The sequence below is a fragment of the Helianthus annuus genome, chromosome 9 (assembly GCF_002127325.2).
Source record: "Helianthus annuus cultivar XRQ/B chromosome 9, HanXRQr2.0-SUNRISE, whole genome shotgun sequence".
NCBI classification, from domain to species: Eukaryota; Viridiplantae; Streptophyta; class Magnoliopsida; order Asterales; family Asteraceae; genus Helianthus; species Helianthus annuus.
Genome location: NC_035441.2, coordinates 72,989,123 through 73,006,636, shown reverse-complemented (window position 1 = coordinate 73,006,636; position 17,514 = coordinate 72,989,123).

Below are 17,514 nucleotides of genomic sequence, written 5' to 3'. Positions count from 1 at the left end.
TATTTACTCATTGCTTCCTATATCTTCTCACTTTTATCTTCTTTTAACCATCACTGAAGAGAAAAAGGTAAACATTTCTCTCCCAACTCCATCTTCCTCTTTCATTCTACTCAATATTCCGGTGACAATATGGTGAGGCAAACAAGATCCAGCCCATGACATCCTTCCTCAATAAGGTAATATCCTGCTATATATCATGCATATATATCTTGATAGGATATCCTGATTAATATATTCTGACTCATACCTGAATTCGATGTGCAGGGCCTTCAGCATCTGCTCCTCCTGTATAATGATGCCTGCGGTACTGTTGCACTCCACGAAGCCAGGATCAAACAGCTCGAAAGCACTGTTGCTGATCAAGGTGCTATTGCTGAGGCGAAGTCCCGGCATTACGAGAGCTTGATGAAGAAGGTCACCCAAGAGGCTAAGCTCAAACTTGCCACCGCAGAAATGGATCACGAGCAGGCCATGGTTTCTTTCCGGGAAGGGATCAAGACCTCTGCCATCGTCTCCTTGCTACAAGCTCGCATCAAGATGGCCTACGAGGCCAAGGAGACAGGCCTCGTGTGCCCAGCTTGGCCGGTGGACTCTTGGGTGGCCAAACTGAAGGAGCTTGGAGGAAAAGCTGTGCCAGTCCCTGCAGAAGCCGGTGAGTCCTCCAAGTCAGCAGAGGTGGTGGATCAGGCTGGAGACAAGAAGGATGCTAGAGCGGATGCTGGTGAGGATGCTGGGCAGGATGCTGGTGCTGATAAACCGGAGAAGGTTGGAGAGGATGCCGCTGTGTGAGGGCATCTGAGTGGGCGATGATGGATGTTGATGCTTAGGCCGGAGCCCACTTTTTTAGATTTGATGTTGGTCTGTAATCCCCTAAACAATTTACTTTTCCTGCACTTAGACAATATGATGGCCAAAGGTGGAGGGATCCTGAGTTTCAGGACGAAGCCCTTGGTCATCACCGTTAGTATGTTTTTCTTTTGAACAATATAACAGTTGGAGGTGGATGGGTCTCGGTTTGAGACAAAGCCTTCAACTGCTAAGTAAATAAGGTAAGTAACTATTAGTGCTCTTAGTGGATGGGCCTTGTTTTAAGGTGAAACTAAGAGTACATCTTTTGGTATGTTAATAATATAACTTTCTTTCGTTGCTTTATTTTCACTACATGAATTTTACTTGTAAAAATAATTTCATTTGAACATTCTTGGGAACACATTGTAAATGTATCCTGAAAGATATCCTGATCAGGATACTGACACACAATCTGTAAGTTATCCAAATAAAAAGGAAAGATCATACCAGAGATTCCCAAAGAGTCAATTCCAATTTTTCACCATAGGAATATCCCCAGTTCTCACTTATAAACTTGGATAATGTCCCCTGTGTATGACACAAAAATGCAAGTGTATTCATACTTTGGCTTGAATAAATTCCAAACACCTCGAGGCAAAAACCTTGTTATCCTGAAATGAATCCTCAACATACTAGGGGTAAACCTTAATATCCTGGGAATAAACCCTGATATTCTGGGGATAAACCCTGAGTTTCATGCGCTACAGGCGAGAGTGTATAAACTCCAAGTCTTAGAAAGGTGAAAACCTTTAAACCTTAGAGAGTATGAAAATACCCTTTCGTGAGAGAGGGTGATCAATCCTCATATACCTTCAGGATCCAGGATATAGCCAACAGTAACGAAATTGTCAGCCACTTTTACATGAACTGATCCCGCTACCTTGAACTATACCTAGATAACTTGCGCTCTAGGCGAGGTGTTTAAACCCAATTCGAAAGAAAGGTGAATACCTTTAAACCTTTGAAGGGATCGAGATCCCTTAAACGTGAGAGAGGGGGCCAATCCTCTAGTCTTCCGCTTTGTCCCGAATGCAAATCCTGGAGCTATATCCTGGAGCATATGCTGCAAAACAACTATAAACTAAGGTGGGTGTTAGCCTGGCTAACATCCCTCCGATGCTTAAGTCAGTATTGAGTTCAAGATAATACATAAATATTTTTAAAAGAGATAGAGTACATACCATTAGGATAGAAATTAAATTCTACTCTTACTTGAAATAGAGCTTTAAGTGTATTGCATTCCAGGATCTTGGTAGCATATCTCCTTCCAGATTCTTGAGTCTATATGCTCCTTTCCCTGCTTCTGATTCAACTTCATACGGTCCTTCCCATTTTGGAGCTAGCTTGCCATCGGCAGGATTAGTGGTATTTTGAAAAGCCTTTCTTAGCACCCAATCACCAACTCGAAATCTCCTAGTCCTTATGTTCTTGTTATATGCCCTGGATATTCTTTGTTGATATGCTGCCATCCTTAACCTTGCTGCATCCCTTTTTTCATCTACGGTATCCAAATCTTGACATAAATCCTCAGGATTCCGTTCAGGATCCTGTAGGGTAGATCTTGCAGTAGGTATCGTCATTTCCGTTGGAATCATTGCTTCTGCTCCAAACACCAAGGAAAATGGGGTCTGGCCTGTCGCATTCTTTACCGTCGTTCTATCAGCTCACAAAACAAAGGGTAATTTTTCTGCCCATCTTCCTTTTTTGGCTCCAAGTCTCTTCTTTAAGTTATTGACAATTATCTTGTTTGAGGATTCTGCTTGTCCATTCGCTTGAGGATGTACTGGAGTAGATGTTATCATTTTGATTCCCCAACTCCTGCAAAAGTCAGTTGTCCTTTTGCTTATAAACTAGGACCCATTATCACAGATGATTTCAGCTGGTACCCCAAACCTGGTCAGGATATTCCTCTTTATGAAGGATACTACTTCTTGGTCTCTAACTTGGACAAATGCTTCAGCTTCAACCCAGAGAAATAATCCGTCATTGCTAGCATAAAGACTTTTCCTCCCGGAGCTTTCGGTAACTTCCCTACTATATCCATCCCCCATTTCATGAACGGCCAAGGGGATGCTATAGGATATAGTGGTTCAGCTGGTTGATGTAGTATGTTACTATGCCTTTGACATGCATCACATCTTCGAGCATACTCTGCAGCATCTTTCCTCATCGTTGGCCAATAATATCCTGTCCTTAATACTTTGGAGAACAATGACCTGCCCCCAGTATGGTTACCACAATCCCCTTCATGTATATCCTGAAGTACTTCTTTGGCTTCAGGATCCTCCAAGCACCTCAAATACGGTCCTACAAGAGATTTCTTGTACAAAACATTATTTATAATAGTGAATCGTGATACCTTCATCCTAAATGCCTTAGGATTTTCATCTTCGGGAATATGCCCTTCTTTGAGATATCTCATGATTGGAGTCATCCAGGATGTAGGATTCTTCTCAGGATACTCCACTCCGGGATCCTGAATACCTGCTACTTCTTTATCCTGAGGATTCGTCGCAGGATACAAGATATGTAATATTGGTATTTGGGTCCCATCCAGTATCCTGATCGATGATCCCAGGTTTGCCAAGGCATCTGCTTCAGCATTATCCTCCCTTGGTACCTGTTCAAGTGTAAAAACATCAAAATATCCTACTAATTTTTTGAGAATACCAAGGTATTCGATTAACTTCTCACCCTTGACTGCATAGGATCCGTTGAAATGATTAGTAATTAACAAGGAATCAACATATATTTGCAAATTCTTAATACTCATCTTCTTAGCCAATTCTAATCCTACAATCAAAGCCTCATATTCTGCTTCGTTATTGGTAGCAGGGAATTCACACCTAATAGCCTGGGGTAATATGTCCCCCTGTGGCGATTTTAGTAGTATTCCCAAACCTACTCCTCTTACATTAGATGCACCATCAATATACAATATCCAGGATCCTGAGGATTCTCCTAATTGCTAGACTTCTAGGTCTACCTCCTCCTGAACGTCACTACTGAAATCAGCCACAAAGTCAGCTAAAGCCTGAGACTTTATGGCATTTCTAGGTTCATATATTAGATCATAAGCACTCAATTTTACCGACCACTTAGCCATCCTACCGGACATTTCTGGTTTCCTAAGCACATTTTTGATAGGACAATTAGTTTTGACATGAATCCTATGTGTCTCAAAGTAATGTCTAAGCTTTGTTGATGCCATAACTAGAGCCAATATTAACTTTTCTAGGTGAGAATATCTAGTTTCAGCATTTAATAAACTTTTGCTAACATAATAAACATGATACTGCTGACCTTCGTGATCCTTTACGAGAACTGCACTTACTGCATTCCTTGATACTGCAAGATATAGGTGTTTTGGTCAAAAATCACACAAGGATAATGCAACCAAACTTTATGTAAACGGGGAATGATGCTTGGTATGATGAACAAAGTGAAGGATCACTTAAATGTAAAATGCACAAGTGACACAAGGATTTATACGAGGAAAAAGCCCTTGATCAATGAATGATCTCCGGCATAAAAAACCTCGGGTGATGGAAACTACCAATCACCAAACTTCAATATCACAAATAAAGGTTACAACTTCGGATGGTAACGAGCTAAGTACAAGGATCACTATAGTATCGTGTGTCAAAGCGTGAGGGAAGTGTGTTGTGTTTTCCAAATGAGGAAGAGTGCTATTTATACAAGTGTGAGTGGTCGTATTTTAGGTAAATAACCTAACTATTAGCTCGTTACCCCTTTAGGAATAGAAGTAAATCTAGCCTAAATTATCGACCTTAAATTATGCTGAGTTTCCATATCGCCTTCAACGTCCATCTTTGATTATGCAAATGCCAAAGTTGTTGTGACGAGTCCCTTGTTTACGTTGCTAAGAGTGGATCCTTCTTGAAATCCCTGCAAGATAACACTAAATCCAAGGAAAACAACTGTTAGTATGAGGATCCCTAGGATACTCCGTGATCCTGATCCTGGAACTCTTCTGAGGATCACTATCTGCCAAAGAAACAAGGATCACTGGTTAGGATCACATGTAAGGATCACACGTAAGGATCATAAGTCATAAAAATCCAGCCCTAACAATTGCCCCCAAAATATAAGGAGTAATATTTGTAAATAAACGAGTTGTATTTTGTTTAATCTTAGCCACAACAAGTTAACGGATAACTAGCCGTTAGAGACGGACTAGCCGTTGCAGACCCTTACGTCACAGAAGTGACAGCCCTGCAAATCATCATTATAAATAAGAGTTAGAGATAGGATCAATTTGCATTTAAATTCAAGAGAGACTCCCTTTATATTCTCGTCCGAAGATCAATCAGGTATCTCTTTTCCTCTTTCTTCCTTCTCTTACTCTGTTTTTCTATTCTCTTTCCATCATTCTGCAAAGATGTTGCTCCGGAACTCCCCGCATAAGGATCCTGAGAAGAACAGTCCCTTGAAGGGTCAAGGGATCATCAAAGATTCTCCCGCCGAGAGGTGCTGTTTTACCGATCCTCAGGTTGACAAAATTCGTCATTGTTTTCCGGCGAACACCATCTTCAAGTCTTTTACTTCTACCGCTTTGAGTGATTTTATCTCTGATTTTTGGGTAGCCTTTCCTGTTACTCCGTTCTTGATAGGATATTCGTATCCTTTCCCACAGTTCACTCAATCCTTCTTCTCTCTCACCGGCATCTGCTATATCCAGGCTATGCCCATGATCGGGAGGGTGTTGTATACCCTTGAGAGGATCATTGAGCAAGAGGGGATTGACCTCGGTATGGCGGAGCTGGCTGAGATGTATGATCTTACCACTTTCGGACCCCATCGTTATCTGTTTAAGCGAAAAGCTGGAGAGGATCATCCTGTCTTCAAGGTCACCAAGAACGACACAAACTGGAAGCGTCGGTTCTTTTTTGTTAGGAGAGATACCATCCCTGATGGGAAGGATCTGCCCAAAGAGTGGGCTACTCATGGTAGGATAGAGGATCCTGGAAGGATCACCATAAGATTTGTTCCTTAGGATGAGGATCACTAATATTTTCTTGTTTATTATGCAGCTATCTCCATCTCTCGTCTGAAGTTGACACCTGCTGCAAAAGAGAGACTTTTGGCCTTCAAGAAGCTTGATCCGGAGACAAGAACTTTCCAGGTTGCTACCCAGGATTCCCAAGAAGTATCCTCTGCCTCTGTCACAATGTCAAGTAAGTATCCTTATTTAGAAAGTAATTCTATGTAGGATTTTCAAGTTTAATTAGAAAACTTATCTTATTTTGGTTGTGTAGGTGCTGGAAAATCTTCTAAGTCTGCCTCAAAGTTTGGCATTGATGATCTTGCTAATGTCAAATCTGCAAGGAAGAAGACTCCTGCTGCCAGCCCAATTGCTTCAGCCCCTAAAGCACCTATTAGGGGTAAAGGAAAGAAGAGAAAGGCCTCTGAGGATCTACAAGGCCTGCCCCTGCTCCGCCAACAGTTTCTGGACTACTTCAACGAGGTAAGGATCACTGCCCCTGCTTGTTATCCTGACAATTTTGAGGATCACTTGTTTCTGACGTTATGCCTTGTTTTCCTTGCAGAAATTTGCTGAAATAGAAACTTATGTTGGCCATGTCGAGGATCAAGATCGCCAAATTGCTGACCTCCAACAGATGGGTGTGCTGAAGGATCTCAAGATTGCTGATCTTGAGAAGGAGCTCCGGGCCACCAAGGATAAAGCTGCCAGGATGCTGATCAATTTTGATTATGAGAAGCATGACATTACCCAGGATGCCAAGGTCTCTGCTGCGATAACCATGTATAAGATCCAGCTGCAGATGGCTGCGGAGGCTCAGGATCCTGCCTTCGACAAGAGCACATGGGACGTGGAGGGCTGGAAGGCGAGGCTGGCAGAGTTGGAGGATGATGAGGAGGCTGAGGAGATCCCAATGCTTGAAGGTGGTGATGCTGGCAAGGATCAGGGGGAAGCAAGTGGAGCTGGTGGTGATGGTGCAGCGAAGGTTTGAGCTGCAGAATTGGGCGATGAAGGACACTTCTAGACATAGCTGGAGCCTAATTTTTTTGTGGTTGTTGATGTTTTTAAACAATTATGGTCTGTAACTTTGAACAATAGTTTTAGGGTTAAGGATCCAGGATCCTTTAGACAATAGGTAGGATTGCAAATGGTGGAGGGATCCTCTGTTTGGGGGATGAAGCCTTTGTGATCCTGCCGCCTTTATATCCCTGCATTACTTTTGAACCTATTATCATGGACACCCTTTACCTACCCCAGCGGACGGGCCACGTATTGCTGGTAGATGCTTGGGGTAGGTAATTTTGACAACCTTTGAAGGGTTAATCCTTTTGTTAATAAATAAAATCTTAAACTTTTGTCGCTTATCTTGTGTTATTATCCTTTTTATTTCCAATTGTTTTGATACATGTTTGTTTGAGCAAATTATGTTTAAGAGATTTAGGATATGATCCTGGATCAAATATCCTATAATCGAAAATTTTCAAAGTAGCTTATTTTAAGGATCATAGGTTCAGTTGTCAAGGTCTAAGGGTTATTCAAATGAATAATGAAATTAAAAATAGTTAAGGATCATACCTGAGGATCCAAGTTAGGATCCTAACCTTTAATCAGGATAACCATAAGTAAAAACTTTAATGAATAATAAGGATTAAGGATCCTTAATTGTTTAACTTCGAAAACCTGAAAAAATGGGATATAACTTGGGACTAAGCCAATATAAAAGATAAGTTAGTAACTGGGGACATGCCCAAAGGATAACTGGGGACAAGCCCAAAGGATCACTGGGGACAAGCCCAAAGGATAACTGGGGACAAGCCCGAAGGATAACTGGGGACAAGCCCAAGGATCGTATGTAAACTGGAGTATGGCCCTCACTGGCGACTATCCAAACTTAGTGACATGAAAATGCCAAAACCTTAGCTAACGTGAAAACGTTAGAAACCTTAGGAACGGATGTATGGTACGTCTACCATTATACGTAGGATCCTGGGTATAGCCAGTACGATGAGGTTATCAGCCCCTGGAGGGGGTACTGGTCCCAAAGACATGAACTATACCAGGATCATCGTGCGCTACAGGCGAAAACTAGGGACAAGCCCAAGGATAACTGGGGTTGAACCCAAGGATCTGAGATGCTTTTGAAGACTATCAATAATATGCTGAGGGTACCTGGACTATCAGAACTCAAATTCTCGTGAGAGGAGGATGAAGGTACCTGGACTATCTGAGATGCTTTTGAAGACTATCAATAATATGCTGATCCTTATCCTTAGGTAAAAATAAGAAAATGGAATAGTTTAGGATTAGAATATTACCAGAGTAAGGATCATTGACATCATCGGGATCCTTCAAGGATGCTTTCAATGTAAGGATCATATGTGCCAGGAGGATCCTGTTCACATGAAATATTTCTTTAAGTGAACAGCATTCCAGGCTCTAGGTAACAAATTTCCTTCCATGGTTAGCAATCTATATGCCCCCTTTCCTGCTTCAGCTTCAATCAAGTAAGGACCCTCCCACTTTGGTGCTAATTTCCCATCAGCAGGATTGATGGTATTTTGGAATGCTTTTCTCAATACCATATCCCCCACTTGGAATTTCCTTATTCTGACATTTTTGTTGTAAGTACCAGCCATTCTTTGTTGGTAGCTTGCCATCCTTATCCTAGCCAAATCCCTGATTTCCTCAATAGTATCCAAGTCCTGAGCCAAGTTTGCAGCATTCTCTTCAGGATCACGAGTACTTGTTCTAGCAGTTGGAACCACCATTTCTGTTGGGATCACTGCTTCTGCCCCAAACACCAAAGAGAAGGGTGTTTGACCAGTAGCATTCTTGGGAGTTGTCCTATCAGCCCAAAGCACATAAGGCAATTCCTCTGCCCATTTCCCCTTCTTGGATCCAAGTTTCTTCTTCAGATTGTTGATGATGATCTTGTTGGATGATTTTGCTTGGCCATTGGCTTGTGGGTGGACTGGTGTTGATGTTATCATCTTAATCCCCCAACTGTCACAAAAGTTAGTAGTCCTGCTCCCAATAAATTGGGAACCATTATCACATACAATTTCAAAAGGAATGCCAAATCTAGTTATAATGTTTCTTTTTAATAAAGGATATCACTTCCTTTTCTCTGACTTGGGCAAAGGCTTCGGCCTCTATCCACTTGGAGAAGTAGTCAGTCATGGCAAGCATGAATACTTTTCCACCAGGTGCCTTAGGGAGCTTGCCAACTATATCCATCCCCCATCTCATGAATGGCCAAGAGGATGGTATAGGATGTAGAAATTCAGCCGGCTGATGAAGGATATTGCTGTGTCTTTGACAAGGATCACACTTCTTAGCATACTCCACAGCATCCCTTTTCATAGTTGGCCAGTAGTATCCTGTCCTAAGGATCCTTGAGAACAATGCCCTGCCCCCAGTGTGGTTTCCACAATCTCCTTCATGGAAGTCTTTTAACACTTCTTGAATTTCAGGATCCTCGATACATCTTAAATATGGTCCTGCAAGAGATCACTTATATAGCACATTATTCAAGATTGTGAATTGAGATACCTTAATCCTGAAAGCCCTAGGATTTTCTCCCATAGGAATCTCCCCGTGTCGTAAGTATCTCATGATTGGTGAGATCCATGATCCTGAATAAGATTGAGTATCCTCACTAGGGATCATTGCAGTATCCTCTTCTATTTCCATGGCCACCTGTTTTTCAATAGCAGGAGCCAGGATATGGATGATGGGGATACTTATATCCTCTGGGATCTTCAAAGATGATCCTAGATTGGCCAATGCATCAGCTTCTGTATTTTCCTCCCTTGGTACCTGTGACAAACTGAAAGAAACAAAGGAGAGTGCCAATTCTTTGACTATCTCTAAATATTTGGTTAGTTTTTCACCTTTCACAGCATAGGATCCATTAAAGTGATTAGTGATTAACAATGAATCCACGTATACCTCAAGATACCTGATCCCCATATGCTTAGCAATTTGTAAGCCAACGATTAAGGCTTCATATTCAGCCTCATTATTAGTGGCTTGGAAGTCACAAGCTATGGAATGGGGTATTATGTCCCCCTGTGGCGATTTTAGTAGTATACAAAGCCCCGTGCCTTTGACATTTGAGGATCCGTCAGTATGTAGTATCCAAGGATCCTTGATCTCATCCAGCTGCTGGACCTCCAATTCTGCTTCCTTTTGTAGATCACTACTGAAATCAGCCACAAAGTCTGCTAGTGCTTGAGATTTAATGGCTGTTCTAGGTTCATATCTTATATCATGGGCACTAAGCTTTACTGCCCACTTAGCCATTCTTCCGGACATCTCTGGTTTCCTGAGGACATTCTTAATCGGGAAATTAGTTCTAACAACAATAACATGGGTTTCAAAATAATGTCTTAGTTTAGTGGATGCCATAATCAGTGCAAGGATAAGTTTTTCAAGGTGTGAATACCTGGATTCAGCATCAAGTAAACTCTTACTTACATAATAGATAGGATATTGTGTACCTTCATGATCCTTAACAAGGACTGCACTTACTGCTTTTGAGGATACCGCAAGGTATAAGGATAACACATCTCCTTTTTCTGGCTTCATCAATGCTGGGGCTGAGGACATGTATTCTTTTAGGGCTTGTAAAGCATTCTCATGCTTTTCAGTCCATTCGAATTTCTTGTTCTTTCTTAGGATATCATAGAATTCTTTACACTTTTCTGAGGATTTGGATATGAATCTGTTTAGAGCTGCTATCCTGCCTGTTAGCCTTTGCACATCCTTAGCGTTTGCAGGGGATTTGATATTCACCAATGCTTTGATTTGTTCTGGGCTTGCTTCAATGCCCCTCTGGGTTACCATATATCCTAAGAATTTACCTGCTTTAACACCAAAGTGACATTTTGAAGGATTAAGCTTCATGTTATAATTATCAAGGATATCAAATGCTTCCTCCAAGTCCCTTAGGTGATCCTCAGCTTTCTTTGACTTTACTACCATATCGTCTATGTATACTTCCATAGTTTGTCCAATTTGATCTTTGAACATCATATTCACCAGCCTTTGATATGTTGCACCTGCATTTCTTAATCCAAAAGGCATAGCAATATAACAATATAAACCAGTTGGGGTCATAAAAGCCGTATCCTCCTGGTCAGATGGCTCCATCTGAATTTGTTGGAATCCAGATGATGCATCCATAAAGGTTAACAGTTCATGCCCCGCCGTTGCATCCACCATGGAGTCAATGTGGGGTAATGGGAAAGGATTCTTGGGACATGCTTTATTCAAATCAGTGAAATCGACACATACCCTCCACTTTCCGTTTTTCTTTTGAACAACAACCACATTGGCTAGCCATTTTGGATACTTTACCTCTCTAATCATACCTGCTCGAAGTAATCTTTCTACTTCTTCCTGGATAATGGCATTTCTTTCCGGTGCAAACTTCCTCCTTTTTTGATGGATTGGTTTGATTGACCTGTCGATGCCAAGTTTATGAGTTATAATATCCTTAGATATACCTGTCATATCCTTATGTTTCCATGCAAAGGTAGACTTTCTTCTTTTGAGGAAGGATACTATGTCTTCTTTCATCTTGCCAAGGATCCCTGATCCGATATAGATTTTTGATTCAAGATCATTAGGATCCAAAAGGATTTCGTCCACATCCTGTTTTCTCGCCTCCAGGACATTCCTTGGAGGATACTGTAATTGCTATTGCTCCCTTGGCTTCGAGGCTGGTTTCATTGATGAGGTGTAACAATCCTTAGCCTCCTGCTGATCACTGTCGATCTTGATTATTCCCCATGGGCTAGGGAGCTTCACACATTGATGGTAGGTGGATGGGACTGCCTTCATATCGTGTATCCAGGGCCTGCCAAGGATGACATTACAACAAGACAAACAGTCAATAACACAAAATTTTTGATAATTATGTAATCCTTCCACATAAATTGGGAGTTTGATGTCCCCCAGGGTTTTCTTAGTTTCGCCACTGAATCCCACAAGTACGGAGGATCTTGGTGTGATATCTGATTCAGGGATACCCATCTTCTTCAGAACATCAAGCTGGATAATATTTACTGAGCTTCCTCCGTCAATAAGGATCCTGCGGACAAAATGGTTAGAGATAAAGAGAGTGATGACTAGACTATCATGATGAGGATCCTGGATGTGAATTCTATCATCCTCATCAAAGGTTATAACTTTTCCTTCCGAGACACTTGATGTTCGAATAGGTCTTTCTCCGTTATCCATTTTAGCTTCCTTTGCATGCCTTTTAGCTGCCGAGAAGGATGTACCACATATGTCTGATCCTCCAGAAATAAAGTTGATTACTTGTGCATCTGCCGGAGTAGCTGGAGCTTTCTCAGGGATCCTCTCAGGATCCTGAGTCCTTTGCTTTTTTCTTCCCAACAACTCTTTTAGATGCCCCTTGCTTAGCAGATATCCAATTTCCTTTCTTAATGCGATGCATTCTTCGGTTAAATGCCCAAAATCCTCGTGGTATGCACACCACTTCGATTTGTCTTTAGTTCCAGTTGGTTTGTCGTTTTTTCTGGGCCATCTGGCTTTTTCTCCTAGATTCTGCATTGCAAGGATTAGTTCATGATTATCAACGGAAAAACAATATTCAGAAATCGGAGGATAATCCTCATCATCCTCTTCTTGGTCAACGGCATGCACGTTCTGGTTGTCATTCCTATTGTAGGATTTGAATCTGTTGCTTTTGAAAGAGGATCCTTGCTTTTCTTGCTTTGAGGATCCTGCTTGTCTCTCCTGGATCCTCTTGTCATCCTCTAGCCGGATGAACCTGAGTGCCCGAGTTCTTACTTCATCTAGGTTCCTGCATGGTGTCATAACAAGATCATCATAGAACAATGAATCCTTAAGCAATCCCATCTTGAAGGCCTCAACAGCTGTGGCCATATCCAAGTTAGGAATGTCCAAGGATTCTTTACTAAACTTGGTTATGTAATCCCTTAATGATTCATTATGACCCTGAGTTACCCTATATAAATCACTAGTCAATCTTTCAAATTTTCTACTACAAGAGAATTGATTATTGAATAAATTAACTAAATTAGCAAATGAAGTAATAGAGTAAGGGGGAAGACTTAGCAGCCATTTAAGAGCTGATCCAGTAAGAGTGGATCCAAATCCTTTGCATAAGCATACTTCCTTTAACTTTTCTGGAATTGGATTGATCTCCATCCTCTCCCTGTATTGAGCTATGTGTTCCTCAGGATCCGTTGTACCATCATACAGCTTCATAGTAGGGATATGGAACCTTTTGGGTATCTCAGCATCACAAATTGGTGGTGCAAAACGAGATACCTTATGGCTCCCATCTGCAATCTCCGGGATAGGTTTGACTACCCCTGGAACACTCGATATCATATCCTTTAATTTCTGTAGTTCTCTGGCCATAGCATGATTGATACCTGTATCCTGCATGAATCCATGGTTAGTGGTAAGAGAGTTATTAAAAGTGTTACCTCCCATCGGGTTCAAGTTAGGAACATTGGATGTGAATCCATATTGCTGGGATTCTGGAATGATGGATGGACCAGTGGAAGCAATGGTCTGCATTGGAATAAAATCTCCTTGATGGACATCTGGACTTCCTGTTTGCAAATTCTTCAAGGATCCTGGTATCTGAAGGGATCCTTGAACCTGGGATGATCCTGGAACGAAGAAGGATCTTTGAACCTGGGATGATCCTGGAACGAAGGATGATCCTTGAACCTGGGATGATCCTGGGACGAAGGAGGATCCTTGAACCTGGGATAATCCTGGGACGAAGGAGGATCCTTGAACCTGAGATGATCCTGGAACGAAGGAGGATCCTGAGTTCATGAAGGATCCCATATGTTGAGTATAAGATCCTGCCGGTTGGAAATATGATCCTGATGCCTGAGTCACTACTGCTGAGCCGAAATGCACTCCTCTTGATCCACCCATATATTGAATGTCTGGGACCTCTGATGGCTGAGAAGTAATCATTGGAGTATCAAAATTCAAAGATTTGGGCATCAGTGGGGAATGATCTTCTGCCGTTTTCTTTTGCCTTTTGAGATCTCCGATTTCTCTGAGGATCCTGTCATTAGTTTCATCCTGCTACTGCATACGATCCCTCATCTGCAAAATCAAAGTAAATATATCACTAGTACTGGGAACAGAAGAAGTTAGAGCAGAAGATGATGGTTTAGAGGAGATAGAAGTTGGTCTCTTCTCTGCATTTTTCTGAGATCCAGCTAGTGGTGGAGGCAAAGGTGGAATGCCATTAGATGAATCAACTGCAGACATCGCTGTGGAAGTATTCTTCAATGATGAAGCCATGCAACACTTCCGGAATGATCACCAACAGAAAAACTTTCTTATGAATGAAGCACCAATTGCCCCACGGTGGGCGCCAAACTGTTTTGGTCAAAAATCACACAAGGATAATGCAACCAAACTTTATGTAAACGGGGAATGATGCTTGGTATGATGAACAAAGTGAAGGATCACTTAAATGTAAAATGCACAAGTGACACAAGGATTTATACGAGGAAAAAGCCCTTGATCAATGAATGATCTCCGGCATAAAAAACCTCGGGTGATGGAAACTACCAATCACCAAACTTCAATATCACAAATAAAGGTTACAACTTCGGATGGTAACGAGCTAAGTACAAGATCACTATAGTATCGTGTGTCAAAGCGTGAGGGAAGTGTGTTGTGTTTTCCGAATGAGGAAGAGTGCTATTTATACAAGTGTGAGTGGTCGTATTTTAGGTAAATAACCTAACTATTAGCTCGTTACCCCTTTAGGAATAGAAGTAAATCTAGCCTAAATTATCGCCCTTAAATTATGCTGAGTTTCCATATCGCCTTCAACGTCCATCTTTGATTATGCAAATGCCAAAGTTGTTGTGACGAGTCCCTTGTTTACGTTGCTAAGAGCGGATCCTTCTTGAAATCCCTGCAAGATAACATTAAATCCAAGGAAAACAACTACTAGTATGAGGTTCCCTAGGATACTCCGTGATCCTGATCCTGGAACTCTTCTGAGGATCACTATCTGCCAAAGAAACAAGGATCACTGGTTAGGATCACATGTAAGGATCACACGTAAGGATCATAAGTCATAAAAATCCAGCCCTAACAATAGGGATAATGGTTCACCATCCTCAGGCTTCATCAATAGAGGTGCGGTTGAAAGATACTGCTTCAAATCCTGCAGGGCTGCTTCATGCTTCTCACCCCATTCAAATTTCTTATTCTTTTTCAGAATATCATAGAACTCTTTGCATTTTTCTGAGGATCTTGAAATAAATCGGTTTAGTGCTACCACTCTTCCTGTTAACCGCTGGACGTCTTTCATATTTGAAGGTGATTTAATATCCAAGATGGCTTTAATCTGCTCTGGGCTCGCCTCTATTCCTCTTTTGGTCACCATATATCCTAGGAATTTTCCTGCCCCTACTCCGAAATGGCACTTAGCAGGATTTAGCTTCATATTATACTGGTCCAAGATATCAAATGCTCCCTTAATATCCTGGAGGTGATCCTGGGCTCTCTTTGATTTTACCACCATATCATCAATGTATACCTCCATGGTGTCCCCCAGCTTGTCTTTAAACATCATATTTACCAATCTCTGGTATGTTGCACCTGCATTTTTTAAACCGAAAGGCATAGCAGTATAACAATAAATACCTGTTGGTGTCATAAAGGCAGTATCCTCCTGGTCAGAAGGTTCCATTTGAATCTGCTGAAATCCTGAGGATGCATCCATGAAAGTCAACATTTCATGCCCTGCAGTAGCATCCACCATTGAGTCGATATGTGGAAGAGGGAACAGGTTTTTTGGACAAGCTTTGTTCAGGTCTGTGTAGTCTACACAAACTCTCCACTTCCCATTCTTCTTTTGAACCACTACCACGTTTGCTAGCCATCTAGGGAATTTGACTTCTCTGATCATCTTGGACTTCGATAATCTTTCAACTTCCTCTTGGATAATTGCATTTCGTTCAGGGGCGAACTTCCTTCTCTTTTGTTGTATAGGCTTGAATGATCTGTCAATTCCAAGCTTGTGAGTAATAATGTCTTTGGATATACCTGTCATATCCTCATGCCTCCATGCGAATGTCGACATCCTGCATTTCAAAAAGTTAGTTAATTGATCTTCAATATCCTGAGGGATATTGGTTCCTACGAGCACCGAGATATCAGGATTATCCTGATCCAGGATAACTTTCTTCACATCCTGCTCCGAATTCTCCACGATATCCTGGGCCCGCATCTTTAATTGCTATGCTGCACTTGGTTTGGTCGAAGATTTCATGGAGGATGAGTAACATTCTTTCGCCTCCTGCTGATCACTATCGACTTTGACAACTCCCCAAGGGGTAGGGATCTTGATGCATTGATGATATGTTGATGGCACAGCCTTCATATCATGGATCCATGGTCTTCCCAGTATGATGTTATAGTAGGATAGAGAATCCATCACACAGAAACGTTGTATCGAGTTGACTCCTTCAACATATACTGGTAACTTTATCTCTCCCACTGTGTTCCTAGCCTCTCCACTAAACCCAACAAGCACGGTGGACTTTGAAGTGATATCCATCGGAGACACATTCAGTCTCTTCAGAGTCTCTAGTTGGATTATATTGACGGAGCTGCCATTATCAACCAATATCCTGCGTACAAAATGGTTAGCCACATATAACGTTATTACCAGAGCATCATGATGAGGATCCTGGACAGTATCCCTGTCATCAGCATCAAACGTGATCATTTTGTCAGTTGTGAGGGTAGTCATCTTGACAGGTTTGTCTCCCCTCTCAGCCTTAGCTTCTTTTGCATGTCTCTTCACCGCCGAATACGAAGTCCCACAAATGTCGGATCCTCCCGAAATGAAGTTGATTATCTTGGCATCCGCGGGAGGTGAGGCTGCTCGTTCAGGATCCTTCTCAGTATCCTGACCTTTATTCTTCTTCCTTCCCAAGAGATCTTTTAAATATCCCTTGCTCAGAAGATAGCTTATTTCCTTCCTCAAGGCAATGCAATCCTCCGTAACATGTCCGAAATCCTCATGGAAGGCACACCATTTGGATTTATCCTTCCAATCAGCTTTTTGTTGATTCTTCCGAGGCCACCTGGCTTTATCTCCCAAACCCTGCATAGCATACATTAGTTCAGGTATATTAACAGAAAAACAATATTCGGATAATTCAGGATATTCTTCAGGATCCTTGTCTTCGACAGCATTCACTCTCTTGTTATCATTTCTGCCATATGGCTTGGAGCGGTATGGTTTGTACGAGGATTCCGACTTCCTGTTAGTCGATTCGTATGTTGAGGATGCATTCATCCTTTCTTGCATTTTCTTGTCATCCTCCAATCGAATATATCTTAGAGCCCTGTTACGAGCCTCGTCAAGATTCCTGCAGGGATTCATTACAAGATCCTGATAAAACTGAGAATCCTTTTGCAACCCCATCTTAAAAGCTTGCACGGCTGTTGCAACATCAAGATGTGGGATATCCAAGGATTCTCGACTGAATTTGTTCACATAATCCCTCAAGGATTCCTGAGGCCCTTGAGTTATCCTGTAAAGATCACTGGTTAGTTTCTCAAAACTCCGACTGCAAGAAAATTGACTGTTAAATAAATTT